Here is a 17,715-nt window from a genome sequence, read left to right as displayed (position 1 = left end):
GAAAATATCCAGCCATTCTGTGATGAGTGAGTTGTGTGTGTGTGTGTTTGTGTATATATATGTATATATATATATATATAGAGAGAGAGAGAGAGAGAGAGATACCTATCTATCTATATAAAGTTATCTGAGCATTTCTTACCAATCATCTATCTCATTGAAAATAGTTGTAAGTTCTACATTTTAGTAAAATCTATGCTTTCTACATTTCCTCATGACTCTCAAGTAGAAACCACAATGAAGAACTAAGGCCAAGGCGGGGGACAGGATCTATACTGGGGATGTGGGTCCAATACTTCCAAGGTCTAATTGCTCTTTCAGATGTGTTCATTCTTTCCTCAAAGAATCCCTCCAGTCTCTGACGCCTGGGACAGCAGGTACAGATTAAGATAAAATCTGAACATGTATCTCTAAAACACCAGAGCTATTCCTTGCTGTTAAGTGTACACTACCATCATCACTACAATCATTGGATTACTGTAGACCAGGTCACTGTGGACAAGCAGTGGACACGCAGCTGTTCTAAACTAAGGGACAACCTCCACTAAAAAAATCAGCAACGAAGGAAAGGCCAAAGCAAATGTTTTCCTTGTCTAGTTCTTGCTCCTTGAGTTTGGAAGTTGGTGGTACCCCTGAGAACTAAATCACATGATAGGAACTGTCTTAGTCAGTTTGAGCTGCCAAGACAAAATTCTAAGAATTTACAATATACGTAGACTCTACTAAGTATTTTTATTTTCTTCCACATAATCTTTCCATTCCCAATCACCACAAACAATTTCACCAGCAACTGTATCCTTTGAAGAGCATTTCCCTCACTGGGTGGTGTGGAAATGTAGGAAGACTACCTCTCAGAAAAAGTGGCAATTTCCTGAAAGCCAAGAATGGAAAAATGTCAAAAGAAAATCAATCATATTTTATAAAATCTTTTGATTTTATAAAGTGTATGAGATTTATATATGTGTAAATCTACATAAATGTTTAAAGTATAAAAGATACACTAGCATATTATATAAGATTTAAATTTTAAAAAATTTCCATCAGGCTTCATATATCCTAAATCTTCTACATGGTTATTTTAGAAGACCATAGAATATGTTTTTGAAAAGAAAAAGAATGATAGAAAACATAGTAAACAAAATGTCACTTAAAATATCATTAGGACAGCCAACCATGTCAATCCTATTTTGTAGAAACCATTATCTAAACTTATATAAACCAGGAAATTCTCAATTTGTTAAATATCCTATTGTCAGTGTGCTACTGGAGTTAATAAAATGGCCTTAACAGAAGCAGAAATTTCTTTATTTCATATGATTACTAAAAATTTCAAATTATATTTTTAAATTTGCTCATAATTATTTTACTAAATGGAGCAATCACAGGATTCAACTTTTATATGCTTCAATTTTGTTAAGGCTTTCTATATGTATCCTGCTCGGGAACTGTATTTATCCATTTTCTATTCACACCTTAAATATCACTTGATAAATCTAAAAAGGTGCTATGTATTCTGAGACACGTATGAAAGCAAATTTAGAATGCAAGGTAAGACTTCTGTTACTTCTGATACCGAATAAATTTTAAAATATTTTCCAGGTGGTTTTGAAATTTTTATAATCTGATCATAACACGGAAGCTTTATTTTTTAGGCAGCTTTGGTGTTTTTGAAGTAAAAGTGACAACACATGTGCACACACACACCTTTACATTTTTTCATGAAAACATTGCTGATAGGTCATAGTTCAGATATGTCAAAATGGCTAACAGGAAGTTAGCTTAAGCCTGCAAAAGTTTTCCCTCAGATAATATATCAGATGATATATTTCCCTCAGATGAATATAAATATATCTAATATTTTGAATGTATAAAAAATAGTGGCAGACAGCCTCTGATATGACTGCCCTTGATCCCTGCCCCAGGGTGTTCAAACCCTTGGTTATTCTCTCTCCTCCATGCGTGGGCTGGACCTGGTGACTTGCTTCTAATGAATAAAGACATGGGATGTCTCTTCCTATACTACCTAGGAAAGGTTGTGTCTTCTCTCTTGTTGGAGTTCTCTTCTGCTTGTTATGACAGAGCCAGTTGTGCTGCTTTGTGCTGTCCTACAGAGAGGCCCAATGGCAAGGAAGTCATTGCAGCTTCCTTACTAAAGCCCTACCCAACAGCCAGTAAGGAACTAAGACCCTCACTCAGTCCAACAGCCTGAGAGACACTGTATCCTATCAACAACCACTCAGGGGGCTTGCAGGTGGATCCTCCCTGTGTTGAAGCTTGAGATGACTGTGGCAGGCCGAAGTCCTGATAGCAGCCTGTGGGAGACCCTGAATGCAAAGACCCATGTAACTTACACCCAGATTTCTGATCCTCAGGACCTGTGAAATAATACATGTGATGTTTTTAAGCTGTTAAATTGAGGATAACTTGTGCAGCAATAGATAACTAGCCCGATAATTAATGAATGAGAATGCCAAGAAAGAATGTCTCTCCTATTGTTTCCAGATCTAAATGTAATCTTCTTTAATTATACTATTTCTAAATTCACATCTAGTTTTGATGTCAAAATAGAAAGAATTGTAAAGATAAAATTATATTATACGTGGAAAAGTAGCTAGCTCAGTGCTGCTGGTCACCATGAAAATGCTCAGAAGGTGTCACAAAACAGACGTTCGCTCAGAATGGAATGCAGGGTGGCCAACCTGAGCTTCCAGTTTAGCTGTTTCTTGGTCATTTTGGGTTTGTCATCAGGGGTTGAGAGAAACAGTTTGGGGCTACAGTTGTGATTGGAGAATGGAAAAATTTAGTCCTTCAGTATCTTTCATAGATATGTATTTTATTTTATTTATTTATTGTTTAATCTTCATCCCAGAATAAGTTTATTGATTTTGGAGAGAGACCAAGGGGGAGAGAGAGAGAAACACCGATGTGAGAGAGAAACATTAATTGGTTGCTTCACATATGTGCCCTGGCTGGGGATCAGACCTCAACCCAGGTATATACTCTGACCAGAAACTGAACCCACAACTTTCTGGTGTATAGGATGATGCTCCGACCAACTGAGCCAACCGGCCAGGGCACTTTCATAGATAATGTGTTTTAAATTGAATTACTTTTAGCCCTGGCTGGTGTGGCTCAGTGGATTGATGCTGGCCTGCAAACCAAAGGGTGGCCATTCTATTCCCAGTCAGGGCACATGCCTGGGTTGTAGACCAAGTCCCCAGTAGTGTGGATGACAGAGGTAAACACACATTGATGTTTCTTTCCCTCTCTTTCCCCCTCCTGTCCCCTCTCCCCCAAAATAAATAAATAACATCTTTTTAAAAATTGAATTACTTTTTTAATTTTTTTAAAGATCAACTCAAACTTTCTATGAGAAAATGTTTAGAATGTAAAAATAAAGATAAAAGTGTGAAATACACATTCACAGCCTTACTTTTTCAAGTTTAATATCCACATGATTTAAGAGGGATGCAAGTTGAAAAGCTGAAAAGGGGTGGGAGAATGAGGAGGGAATAGCTCATATGTTTGATTTTTATATTTTAAGATTCAAAACTTTAGAAGTACTGGTTCCCATGGCTTTTATAAGTTTTCAGAGACACACTGACTAGGATCCTTCTTAGAACAGTTATATGAAAAGTCAACATAGCAATATTACTGTACTGGATTAAGATGGCAGCAAATTCTTTGCTGGTTTTCCTATTGAGAGGTAGAGGAAAAATTCACAACTTGCTTGGCAAATGGAATGTGGCAGCAGTGATGTTGTAGGAATTCCAAAGTCAAGTGGCCTTTCAGCTTTCACCTGAACCACTCACAATGCATTCTTTGGGTGAAACCTACAACCACGTAAGAAGGAAGCTTAGCCACCCAGAGGCTTACATACAGGCTGCATGCAAGTCCATAGCTGAACTGAGTCCAGCCTTCTAGCTATATCACCAGGGACCAAACATAAGAACGAAGCCATAAAGGACCCTACAACCATGAGAAACAAAAGAATTACCTGTTCGAACTGTCCTCTAATTATTGATAAACTATAGCAAAATGGTTGTTGTTTTAAGTCACTCAATTTTGGGATAGTTTGATACACAGCAATCAATAACAAGAAATATCATCATACTCACTTAGTTTTCACCTGAGTGTTTCATGTTCATCCAAATGCATAGTCTCAAAGTGTAAAACACAATGTACAACATTATCCTCAAGTGATAATTTAGGCCCCAGTTATGTGGAAAAAGGATGTCAATGGACACCCAGAGGAAAATCATAAAGAAACAGAATGAATAAACCCCTTTGCAACAGCTTGGATGGAACTGGAGAGCATTATGCTAAGTGAAATAAGCCAGGGGGCGAAAGACAAATGCCATATAATCCCACCTTTAAGTGGAACATAATCAACAAAACAAACAAATGATCAAAATAAAACCAGAGACATTGAAATAAAGAACAAACTGACAGTGACCAGAGGGGAGGAGGTAGGAGGATAATGGGGGAAAGAAGGGGAAGGGTCACCAAGGAACACGTATAAAGGACCCATGGACAAAGACAACGGTGGGGGAATTGAATGTGAGAGGTGGGGATGGGTGGGCAGGGGAGAGTAATGGGGGGAAATGGGGAAAACTGTAATTGCACAATAAAATAAAGAATAAATAAAACAGAACCAGAGGATTTTCAGACTGGAATCATATTGTTACTTTATAGAAATTTTATGCTTTTGCTTAATTTTATGCTCCACTATGGTACAAAATATAAAAAGAAGACACAAGGTATACATATGAATCTGTGCATTTATACTTATATATATACTTACATATATGCATATTCTTACACTCACACATACACATGCATACATACTTACATACACTTATTTTTATAGAAAAATTCCTAGTGTAAAAGTCCACCATTTATTATTCTATGTAGAGAACTAGGTTGAATGAAATTTATGAATTCATTGCATGAAGTAAAGCTTCTGATATCTGGAACAGATAAAACCAGAAAAAGAATGTTCCTGAAGAAACTCTATCTTGAAAAGACTAGTCACCTTTTCTTAAATTGTTCAAGTACAGTTGTCCATATTCTCCTGCCACCATTTTCCCCCAGGCACCCCCACCTCCCATCCTCAATCCTACCCCTGTTTGGCTTTGTCCATGGGTCCCTTATATGTTGAAAAGACTAATCACTTTTTCTGTTCCACATTCTTTAGCACAGAAAATAATTACTTACTTCTACCACACAAAGGGAGAAAAATCTTTATTCAGATTAATGTAAAAAATGTAGAGTGATAGCTTGACTAACAAATTTCTGCTGAATTTCCTTCTTCAACATTATAAGTTTACAAACACTCAGTTTCTACACTAAGCAGGACCCTAAGATAAATGTCTTCAATTGATAGAACACTACTGATGATTTCCCATAGTGATACATGAACACAGTTTTCAACAACAACAATAACAAAAAAAAAAAAAAAAAGGGAAAGAAAAACCAAGACATAAGATTTAATGAAAACATTTATCTGGTAGCTGCCTCAACTATAGTCTTTTTACAGAAAACTACATTTACTTTTTCATTTTTCAAATCTACTTATTTTTCTCCAAATCAGCAGTATTAAGCTTATAAATACTACTACTTCATGACTTATATTCATTAGGTGCTGATAAAATTTAGTATATTCTGTTGACATTTTTCCTTGACATTCAACTACAAGAAATAATGGTTTAGTTCCCATATACCTTTAAGCCCCTTTCCTCTCCCCTTAATTCTTGGTTCCTTAATTTCACTATTCAAATTCAAAGTGTATGCTTAACTTTGTATCCCTTACACAAATAATACTACGTTTTAATACAAAAAATATTACAAAATCCTGATCAGCTTTTGACAATTCAATATAACATTAAGTGATTTTTGTGAGGATGTGTCCATTTGAACATTCATTTTCAAATACACTTAAAATAGAACTAAACATGTTATGACAAAAAGAAATTTTAAATGTACCTATCAAATGTGTCCATTTAATCCAGACTATTCTCTTTCAGCCCCAGGTGTAAGTTCTTCAGGGAAGTGTTTGACATTTACTTTTTAAAAGACTCATACAGGAAAAAAACAATGAAAGGGATTTTACACTGAAAAAATATCCTTGATACAGCTCTTTAATGTTATTGAGTCTCCTCAAGTTCCCGAGGCTGACACATTTTGGTGTGATACCTCTCCTGCAGCTTTGTGCATCAGCGAGATGCCTCAGTATAGGGAATCCATAATGACCTCATGTTCACCAAGTGCCACCAGAGAGAGAATTGTTGACTTAAGGGAAAAAACCAAAACATGTTTTTGTTAAGGGAAAAAGTTTGAAATGTGCTTAAATATTTATCCCCCCAATTTTATGTCAGTTAGTAACAATTAAAAAGCTTTAAAATGTCTTTGGAGAAATAGACAGTAGATATTGCAGGTTGGCACATTGAGAGGTTCCTGCTCCCTATGCCAGTTTCCTTGTTTGCTGCCCTGGAGAAGCTTCAGGGATCCCTCTCTGTAAAAAGATATTCTATCTGACACTCAGTGTAAGTGCTGTCACTCAACTCTTAGTAACTAAAGATCATGCTACATCTATATGCATTCAATGGTTTGCCTTTTATGTGCAAAAGACAGAAGCATATTGATGATGATGGCTATCATCAATAAATCAACAACAAGCACTGGTGAGGATGTGGAGAAAAGGGTACTTCCTTTTGTACTGTTGTTGGGAATTCAAGTTGGTGCAGCCACTGTGGAAAGCAGTATGGAGATATCTCAAAAAATTGAAAATGGATCTGACTTTTGACCCAGTGATCCCACTTCTGGGGATATATCCAAAGGAACCCAAAACACTAATCTGAAAGAACATAAGCCCCCCTATGATCATTGTAGCATTGTTTACAACCACCAAGATATGGAAGTAGCCCAAGTGTCCATCAGCAGATGAGTAGATAAAACAACTGGGACATTTGCACAATGGAATATTACTCGGCTATAAAAAAAGAAGGAAATCTCCCTGGCTTGTGTGGCTCAGCTGGATTGAGCACCAGCCTGTGAACCAAAGAGTCACAGTTCAATTCCCAGTCAGGACGCATGCCTGGGTTGCAGGCCAGGTCCCAAATAGTGGGTGTGTGAGAGGCAACTACACATGGATGTTTCTCTCCCTCTCTTTCTCCCTCCTTTCCCCTCTCTATAAAAACAAATAAATAAGATATTTTAAAAATTTTTCTTGAATGACCACATTTAAAAATAAATAAAGACATAATAGTTTAGTGTTGACCCAGTCATGAGGAAATGAATAGGACAGCATAGAATAGTATTTGATAATCTACATTAGGATAGATGAGGATAGAATAAGATGGAATATGATACACAAGAATAGAATAAAATTGAATTTAATAGCAAAACATTTAGTAAAGTGTCCAACAATGTATGGAAACATTATTTAAAATAAATGGCATTGTTGATGAAGGATAAAACAATGACATATTTAATTAAAAGTACTAAAATTATCACTCAGAAAAAAATCAAATCTTGACACAAAGGCTTTAATCGGAAAATCAAAACTTTTAAATTTTGATATAAATATGGAATGTATGACCTCAGGATCAGTGTGGTCTTCTTTAAAAAATGACATAGAGTACAAATCTTTGAAAAAAATTTGTAAAATACTTGCATGCAATTACATACACAAACAAAGGCAATCCAAGACTGGGAGAAATACAGTCATAAAACAGATAAAGAATTAATATACTGACATAAACAATGATGTATGTGGTAAAATAAGGAAGGAAGGAAAGAAGAAATGAAGGAAGAAAAGGAGGAAGGAAGGAAGGAAGAAAAGGAGGAAGGAAGGAAGGGAGGGTAAAAATCCAATAAAATTGGACAAAATTCAGCAACAAGCAATTCAAACGAGAGGAAGTATGACTGGAATTTTAAAATGTTTATCTTCAGTGGCAATAAGAAGAATTCAAGTTAAAACTATAATAAGGAACAATTTCATAATCAGAGATTGGAAACGCTTAGTCTTAAAATACACTGTTTTCACAAGGATGAGGAAAAAATATTTTTTATAACCTGTTGGTGGGAATTTAAATATGTACAAGCAATTTAAATGATAACAACAATCTACAGAAAAGTTGAAGGTGTACATATCTAAGACCCAGCAGTCTTTTCTCTAGGGAAAAAATTACATACAAGTCCACCAAAAATTATATACATAGAAATGCATGTAATAGGGAAAATTTAGCAACAATGTAAATGTCTATAAAGGGAAAACATATACACATATTATATTTATTTAATAGCTCAGATGGATGCACGTAAGTTATATGTTCCAAGGTGACTTATTCTCAAAATTATGTTGAACAAACATAAGCAATTTGCAAAACAATGTAGATAGCGTATCATTTGAATAGACATTAATAAAATGAAAAAATATATTTTAAGGATAAAATATATGTTTTATAAAATGTAACACTTGCCAAAATATAAGAATAGCAAATTAAGCACAGTGAGTACTAATAGAAAAGATTACAATGGAATTGCAATGTTTTATTTCTTAGGTGATAGAAAGACAATTGTATAAGGGGTTATTCTTTCACTCTTTTTAGATCTAACTCCCAGAGTGATGTCTCTACTTCTGATTTCCAATATTCCACATGCTCTCTGAGATTATATAACTCACTCTCCAGGAAGAAGCTTAATGCATTGAGTTCAGAATACTTACAACTAGATACCACTGCAAGTCCTATGTAATTCTATTTAACATTCACTTTGATTATGGTTGCCTGGGTTGTACCTCTTAAGAAATGCAGTAGTAGTGGTGGGTTATAAAATTCTTACTTCAAGTTTTGCAGTATAAGCTTTTTCAATTAATAGTACAGCAAATATCCATGACAAATGTATGAAATTTATATTTCAATTAAATAATACCTTTTAATAGCTTAATTCCTTCTGGAGGAATTTGTGCATAACAAAATAAACAATCAAATAAATAAATAAATAAATAAATATATAAATACATCTGAATTCTGCATGCATTGTAGTTAAATTCAGTTTATTAATTAGATCTATTTTATTTAATATGGTACAAATCACATTGAGGTATATAATCGATTATTACAGGAAATACAGGTGAACACAAAGAAGAAAATATCCACCTTACTTAGTTGACTATATCTATTTGTATCTACAGTGTGATTGTATCTGCCAAATATGTAACTATTTTAATGCCATATGTTCTTCTATTTAGCGATCTCAGCTCCCAAATTGGATTAACTGACATTGATCTTTTTGGAACCACACAGAAGCGCACAGGAAAACAAAGCAGTATGGCAGTGTCGATGCCCTGACAGGCAGACCTCACAGGAGCGCTTCATTGTACTGGAGTTCAGATGTCAACCAATACAGCTCTGATAGAGTGCTGTTCAGGGCCTGCACTTTCACACCCCCTTCAATTTACCTGATGATTCGGTGTATCACTACTGCAAAGATCACAGCTGGACAAAACTCTGCAAAGTGTGAAATATGCCCCACGCCCTCTTCCCTTTGATTTATTTAATAGGACCTTTATATAGTTTATTAGAGATGAATTATGTTAGTATGGAGAATACAAGTTAATTCAATTGAGAGAGTTACATATTACAAATTTATAAAATTTTAATACCTTTCCATGCAGGGCAAGAGAAATATCCTGCTCCTAAACTAAAATTCTCATAACACCCTAAAAAATTCATATACATTTGCATTTCTAACCTATTAAAGTAATTTTTAGTAATTTAGACACTACAGTAGGCCTGGATCCTATTAACAATATAAGGATTTAAGGAAGATAGCAGGAAAATAATATACTTCTAGTGAATTTCTCAGCAAATAAAGATAAGTGTATGTTATTTTTAATATTACAATGGTAGTCCACAAAAGAAATAAAATAAAAATACTTAGTAATCACTAAATCTGTGAAGTAAACCTAAATTTGAAAAAAAGTACTTCTGTATTGATTAAATATGTTTCCTATGCATTTATTAGTATTATTTATATATAATTAATAATATACTTTATAATTTGGTAAGTATTACAGAGACTCAGGTAATTTTTTTTTGTTTACTATCAAAAAGCATAACTCATAGTCAATAAACTGAAATGTAAATTCAGCATCTTTGGTACACAGTCTCCTGAATCCAGGCTGGTAATAGTAAGTAATTTTAATTGAAGATTCAATCATCGGAGGGTGTGTTTTGTGGCTAACTCATCTTAGTGGACTCAGTGAGTTGCACCTTTGCACAAAAGTGTTCTTTAGAGCCATATGAAGGATTCCTTAGGATAGAAGCAGACAGTCAGTTACTCCACCTAACATATCTCCCAGGCTAACATAAGGTCTTATACGTTTGTGTTACATAGCCTTAGGTTTCATCAAAACATCTCTTTGAAAAATAAATATGTATCACAAAGTGTTTTTTGGGAAACTATTGTCTATGCCTGTTGGTATTCTTGCATTTAACCTTCATATAAAATGAGATGGCCCATCTAAACTTGGAAGTAGTTTTTTAAAACATGATATAACAAAATGTTAAATTTGATAACTACATGTTTTTTATGTAAAATATTTTTCCTTTTAAAAAATTACACAGAATGCCTCCAGTTTAGACACCCACCAATGTAACCATTAATTGTGGTCTATTTCTCATCAAAAACTCCACCGAAGAAAATAATTGTAAAGTAGAGGGAAAAGAAATAGTACAAGATGTGATGAGAGAGCTGACTGGATAAGAAAAGAAGACCATATATATGCTGTCTTCAGGAGACCAACCTCAGAATAAAAGATACACACAGGCTAAAAGAAAAGGGATGGAAAAAAATAATTCATGCAAATAAAAAGGAAAAGAAAATTGGGGTAGCAATGCTTATATCTGATAAAATAGACTTTAAAACCAGAGACAAAGAGACACTGCGTAATGTTAAAGGGAACAATCCAGAAGGAGAGTATAACTCTAGTAAAACATTAATGACCCAATACGGGAGCACCTAAGTATGTAAAGCAAATCATGATGGACATGACAAGGAGAAATTGATAAAAATACTGTCATAGGAAGTGATTTTCATATCCTAGTCCTTCAATTGGTAGATCTTCCGTACAGAATATCATTAAAGAAGCAGCAGCCTTAAATGTCACAAATGGATTTAATTGATATCTTCAGAGCATTTCATCTCAAAGCAGATGAAAGTGCACTAAAGAAGGTGCATTCTTTACAAGAACACATGGAACGTTTTCTGGGATAGACCACATGTTCAGACACAAAACAAGTCTCAATAACTTTAAGAAGGTGGAAATCATATCCAGCGTGTTCTCTGACCACAATGGTATGACACTAGAAATCAATCACACGAAGAACACTGAAAAACACACAAATAGATGAAAGCTAAATACAGTAATACGTTATTAAACAATGAATGGGTTAACAGTGAGACCAAGAAGGAAATCAAAAGATATCTTGAAATACATAAAAATGAAAATATAACAACCCCAAATCTGCGTGACACAGGGAAAGCAATCGTAAGAGGGAAAGTCATAGCATTACAGGCCTATCTCAAGAAAGAAGAAAAAGTTCAAAGAAACAATTTAACTTTACACTTAAAGAAACTTGAAAAAGAACAATAAAGAAAGCCCAATCTGAGTAGAAGTAAAGAAATAATAAAAATCAGAGCAAAAATAAGTGGGAGTTTAAAAAATACAAAAAAGTACAATGTCCTGTCGCAGCTCTCTGAAGGATGGGGGCAGGGAAACAGGATGGAGAAAATTCTACTGAGGCACAGAAAGACAGGCAAGACTGAAAAAATATCCATAAACAGCATAAAACAAATGATGTATAATTCACATGCAATATTAGTCAGCAATAAACAGTAACAAATTACTGAAAAAAGAAGCAACATGAATTTCAATATCATTTTGAACAAAATAATCTAGATCCAAAATATTATATATAATTATAATGTGATTCCATTTACATGAATTCCAAGAAAAGGCAAAATTATTGTAATATATAGTTATAGAAATCAGAAAGTTGTGGCTTCAGGTAGAGGTAGAAATGGAAAGGAAAAGGCATAGAGGAACTTTCTGGGTTATATAAGTGTCCTTTATCTTGTTTTTGGCAATAGGTAGAAGCATTCATTTAACCATCCATACTCATCAAACTGAATGCTCAGGATTTTCATTATATGTAGATTACACTTCAATAAAAAACTGAAAAAATCATACTTAAGAAAAATTATTAGATGAACTTATCTTTCTTGTTACTTTATTTCATCTTTCATCCTGGATATTCCTACTTGCCTTGGCTTTTCATAAATTATTGACATTTAATACTTCATAATTTTTCCCTTGCAACAATAGGCCATAAATTCAGTTCATTAGTCTGAGATCCTATTTGATGATGATACCATATAATTTCCATTAGTATTCAGAGTTGGGCTCTAAACTCCTATTATGTAGAAGGTTTGCCTTTGTCTGTCCTGTGTTGCCCATTCTCTGCTTCATTTTATTATCTCTGTTGCCCAAACTGTTTTCCGGGACTTTGAACCTATTGCCCCTTCTGACCTTAAAAAAATGATACAAAAGATCAATGAATCCAAGAGCTGGTTCTTTGACAAGACAAACAGATTGACAAACCTTTAACCAGAGTCATCAACAAAAAAAGAGGGCCCAAATAAATAAAACCAAAAATGAAAGAGGAGAAGTAACAACTGACACCAAAGAAATACAAAGAATTGTAAGAAAATATTACAAACAACTATAAGCCAACAAATTGGACAACCTAGATGAAATGGATAAATTTCTAGAAACATACAGTCTTTCACAACTCAGTCAGGAAGAATGAGAGAATCTAAATAGACAGCTAGTGAAATTGAAACAGTAATCAAAAAATTCTCAACAAACAAATGCCCTGGACTGGATTGCTGCACAGGTGAATTCTATCAAACATTCCAAGAATGAACACCTCTCCTTCCCAAACTATGTCAAAAATTTAAGAGAAGGGAAGACTCCCAAGCTCACTTTACAGACCCAGCATTACCCTTGTTCCAAAACCAATGAAGACACTACAAAAAAAAAAAAAAAAGTAGGCCAATATCCCTATATCCCTGTTGAACATAGATACTAAAATCCTCAACAAGATATTAGCAATCAAATATAGCAATACATCCAGAAGATTATACACCATGATCAAATGGGATTCATTCTGGGGATGCAAGTTTGTTATAATATTCACAAATCAATAAATGATTCACCATATAAACAAAATGAAGGATAAAAACCAATATGATCATATCAATAGATGCAGAAAAATCATTCACTAAAATTCAGTACCCCTTTATGATAAAAAAGAAAAAACTCAGCAAAGCGAGAATACAGGCAACATACCTAAACATAATAAAGGGCATGCATGACAAACACTGCCAGCATCATAACCAATGGGCAAAAACTACAAGCATTGCCTTAACATTGGGGGAAAAAAAGGGATGTCTACCTTCACTTCTCTTTTTTAACATAGTACTAGAAATTCTAGCCACAACAATCAGTCAAGAAGAAGAAATAAAAGGCACCCAAATTGGAATGGAAGGAGTAAAACTGACATTATTTGAAGATGACATGATACTGTATGTAGAGAACCCTAAAGATTCCACCAAAAAACTACTAGAACTGGTAAATGAATTAATTAAAGAAGCAGGGTACAATATTAATATCCAGAAATCAGTTGCATTTTTATATTCCAATAATGAACTGTCAGAAAGAGAAATTAAGAAAACAATCCCATTCACAATTGCTTCAAAAAAATAAAATAGCTAGGAATAAATTTAACCAAGAATGTAAAAAGACTTATATGTGGAAAATTATATGACACTGAAGAAAGAAACTAAAGAAGACACAAATAAATGGTAGCATATTCCATATTAATGAATAGGAAGAATTATTATTAAAATGTTCATACTACCCAAAGCAATTTATAGATTCAATGTAATTCTTATTAACATACCAATAATGTATTTCACAGAACTAGAATAAATATTCCAAAAACTTATATAGGACCACAAATGACACTGAATAACAACAGCAAACTAGAGAAAGTAGAACGAAGTTGAAGAATCCCCCTATCTAATATCAAACTATATTATAAAGCCATAGTAATCAAAACAGCATGGTACTGGCATAAAAATAGACACATAGATCAATAGAACAGAATAGGGAGACCAGGAATATGTTCATACCTTTACAGTCAATTAACATTTGATAGAGGAGATAAAAACATACAATGTACTAAAGGTAGTTTATTCAATAAATGGTGCTGGGAAAATTGGACAGATACATGCAGAAGAATGAAACCAGACCACCTTCTTACACCATACACAAGAATAGATTAAAAATGGATTAAAGACTTAAATGTTAGACTTGAAACCATAAAAATCCTAGAAGAAAACATAGGCAGTAAAATCTCAGACATTGCTATGCAGCAAAATTTTATCTGATGTATCTCCTCAGGCCAGGGGAACAAAAGAAAAATTAAACAAATGGGACTACGTCAAACCAAAACATTTTTTCACAGCAAAAGAAACCATCAACAAAATTAAAAGACAACCTACTTAATGGGAGAACATGTTCACTAATATACCTGATAAGGGCTTAATATTCAAAATTTATGAAGAACTTATAAGATTCAACACCAAAACAACTTAATCAAAAACTGTACAACTTGAATAGGACTTGAATAGGCACTTCTCCAAAGAGGACATACAAATGGTCAATAGACATTTGAAAAGATACTCACCCTCAATAATCATCAGAGAAATGCAAATGAAAATCGCAAGAAGATATCACTCAACTTACACCTACCAGATGTGCTCAGCATGAATAGTGACGAGGGCGGCAGTGACTAAACGGAGAGCACAGGCAGCTTCTGGTGCTTGAGTAACATGCAGTTTTGTAATCAGGGCGATATTTACATTGTGAAATGTATACCCTATGTGTGGTGGTGTGCAATAGTCTGTCCATGTAATACGAAAAATAGACATTTATTAAAGAAGATACAAGATACAAGAAACATTGTACATAGGACAATGATGCCTCAGGCCCCTTCAAAGTGGGTGTACCTTGGGACCTCATACAGTTCTCCCAATCTCCATCAGCTGCCCCATTGTATTTTCTGGAATCTCATCAATGGTCTGAAATTTCTTCCCTTTCAAAGGCCATTTTAGTTTTGGGAAAAGCCAGAAGTCACAGGGCACCAAATCTGGGCTTTAGGGGGGCTGAGTCAGCTGAGTGATTTGAAGTTTTGTCAAAAAATTCTGTACCACACATTACGTATTAGCAGACACATTGTGGTGATAAAGCTGCCAGTCTTCTAAATCATCCAAATAGTTTTCCTGGAGGAATGTTCAAGCTTGATGTAGTTTCGTTGCTCTACTTGCGCAGTCATTTTGAATGTGACAGCCACACAGTACACATGCTCACTCAACAGCATCTACCACCCCCACTGACTAGTACAGTGAAGTCATCATTGTTCACATATTCACGTTCCAGTTCACTCTCCTTGGCTGCCAGGCAAGATCTCTTTGGCAACATCAATGTTGCACAAACAGTTCTCATATTAACAGTGGCTGGACTTTTTCTGGACAGACTATATCCATCTATCTCTATTATACCTCAATGTGAAGTCATTTTCTTTTTATTTTAATTAACACATATACATGGTAAAGCACACACATACACTACAGGAAAGCAAAAGCCGCTCTTCCTGTTTACTCCCTCCCATTCAACCTAAGTCCCTTTATCCCTAAATGCTATGAAGTTGAACTTAAATTCATGTAGAACATTTTCATATTAGGGAAGCTCTTATTAATAAGATGGAGCACAGAGGATACAAAGGTCATATTAATATGCAGCAGTTTAAATTAATTACAAGATGATAGCTTTGGCTTCAGTAAAACAATGAAACTACTGATTGTTTTTCCCACAGGATCTCAGTTTGACTTTCTATTCAAATTTCTAGATGTTTTTTCTCATGAAATACCTACCTGTGAGCTTTATCAATCTGCAAACTACTCTTTCATCTAGGAACAAATAAATATTTATTATCTCAAAACAAAAAAAGAGCATAAACTCAAAGAGTAATTTTTTAAAAATTTTGAACAAAATATAAAGCCCACTAGAATATGCTGGGTTTTAGATGTCTACAAAATCAAAAGCTGGCTTGTAGTAACTCTGGGCATCAAGTAGAGGATATTCGGCCAATGTAGTGATTTACTTAAGCATCTAATGTTATTTTTTATCCTTGTAGTCTGAAGAGTGGCAATGACCCTGCTCTAAATAAACAGGCACACTCTTGTCTGCGAGGCCATTCAGAGCTGAGCTGAGCTGAGCCATAATTTTCATAAACACACCCTGACTAGAGACATATTATTACATTACTAATTGAAGTATTTCTTTAAAATTGCTGCTGGAGAGCCAATAAAATCTCTGCTGAATTACACCCATGCTTGCTGAAAAATTACTTTCAATCAGAACGGCAAGAGAGCTATTAATAATCTTTCAGAAGCTGCTTGATACTTACTGAGGTAACCAGGGAGTTGCTGTGAAAAGAGGAGCTCGACTTCTCCTCCCCCCATTTCTTTACTATGACAGTGTAATTCGAGTCTCATCAATCTACAATGTATCTTCCTATTGTCAGCATGATTGGCAGGAATGGTTTTAGTCTAGGCTAATATTGAAATAGTGGTCATAGCATCTCTCACCCATTTACGAAGAGCTTTATTTGCAGCACCGTAATATGTATAACTGAAAGCTTGACTTTTTTTTAAACTGAGAATTATATTTTATTTGGTCATTTTTGTTTGTAACTGAAAGTCTGGGGATTCAAAATTGACACCCTTGCTTGTGAGCTTCTTAGAGACACGGGAAAAGTTTCTACCTGTGTTCCACGTTGTTCCATTGCACTTTGTACAGATGAATCTTGGGCCAGCTGCCATGGAGTTCCACACTGGTTCTCTTGCCCACAGTTTCACTCGGGAAAGCCAAGTCCTCCAGGATGGTGTCGTGCAAGGCTGTCAGACTGAGGATCCTGGGATGCTCTTGTTTATCCTTTGTGTGGCTTTTTCGAGCTGACCTAGGCAATATTCTCCTCTGAGTGGTAAGGACAACATGCTTCCCACTGAACTTTTTCTCTAACTCGTGTATGAGCCGACTTGGATTTTCGGTAATGGCTCCAGTATGGATCCCAAGCAAAGATTCTAATATGTTTCCGACCGCCACCAACTCCAATAACCTTGGCCGCTATAGTGCTCAGCTCCTGTAGCAGGGCCTTTATGTCCGAGTTCATGTCCAACTCCAGCAGAGCCTGGGAGATGCTGGACTCAACTGGTATCGCTTCTTGTTGGGGTTTACATCCATGGTGCTTCAAGCTGAACGTGGCTTTCTGCTTGGTGAGTGCTGGTCGAGAAGAGGCCTCAGTCCGGCAAGAGCTCATCATTTATTAAAAGAAATGTAAAGACTATCAGTGCCAACGGCAGGAAGTTGGTGCTATATTATCTAGAGTCATTTAGCATTTGAACATCATTCTGAAAGATCAATTATTACAATATTTGTTTTAAACTGCCAAGTTGTATCCACAAAAGCGAGACATCCATCTTTATCAGTTAAATATTTTTAGTTCCCAATGTTGTTAACTG

General features: G+C 35.0%; 1 pseudogene; it reads right to left on the bottom strand.

Annotated features, from left to right (window-relative positions):
• Positions 1-16,863: 16,863 nt before the first annotated feature.
• LOC112322899 (small ribosomal subunit protein eS7-like) lies at positions 16,864-17,513 on the bottom strand (annotated as a pseudogene).
• Between the last annotated feature and the right edge of the window lie 202 nt (positions 17,514-17,715).

This window comes from Desmodus rotundus, chromosome 10 (genome assembly GCF_022682495.2).
Source record: "Desmodus rotundus isolate HL8 chromosome 10, HLdesRot8A.1, whole genome shotgun sequence".
Lineage (NCBI taxonomy): Eukaryota > Metazoa > Chordata > Mammalia > Chiroptera > Phyllostomidae > Desmodus > Desmodus rotundus.
The sequence above is the reverse complement of the archived record's forward strand: the minus strand, read 5'-3'. Positions and strand labels throughout refer to the sequence as shown.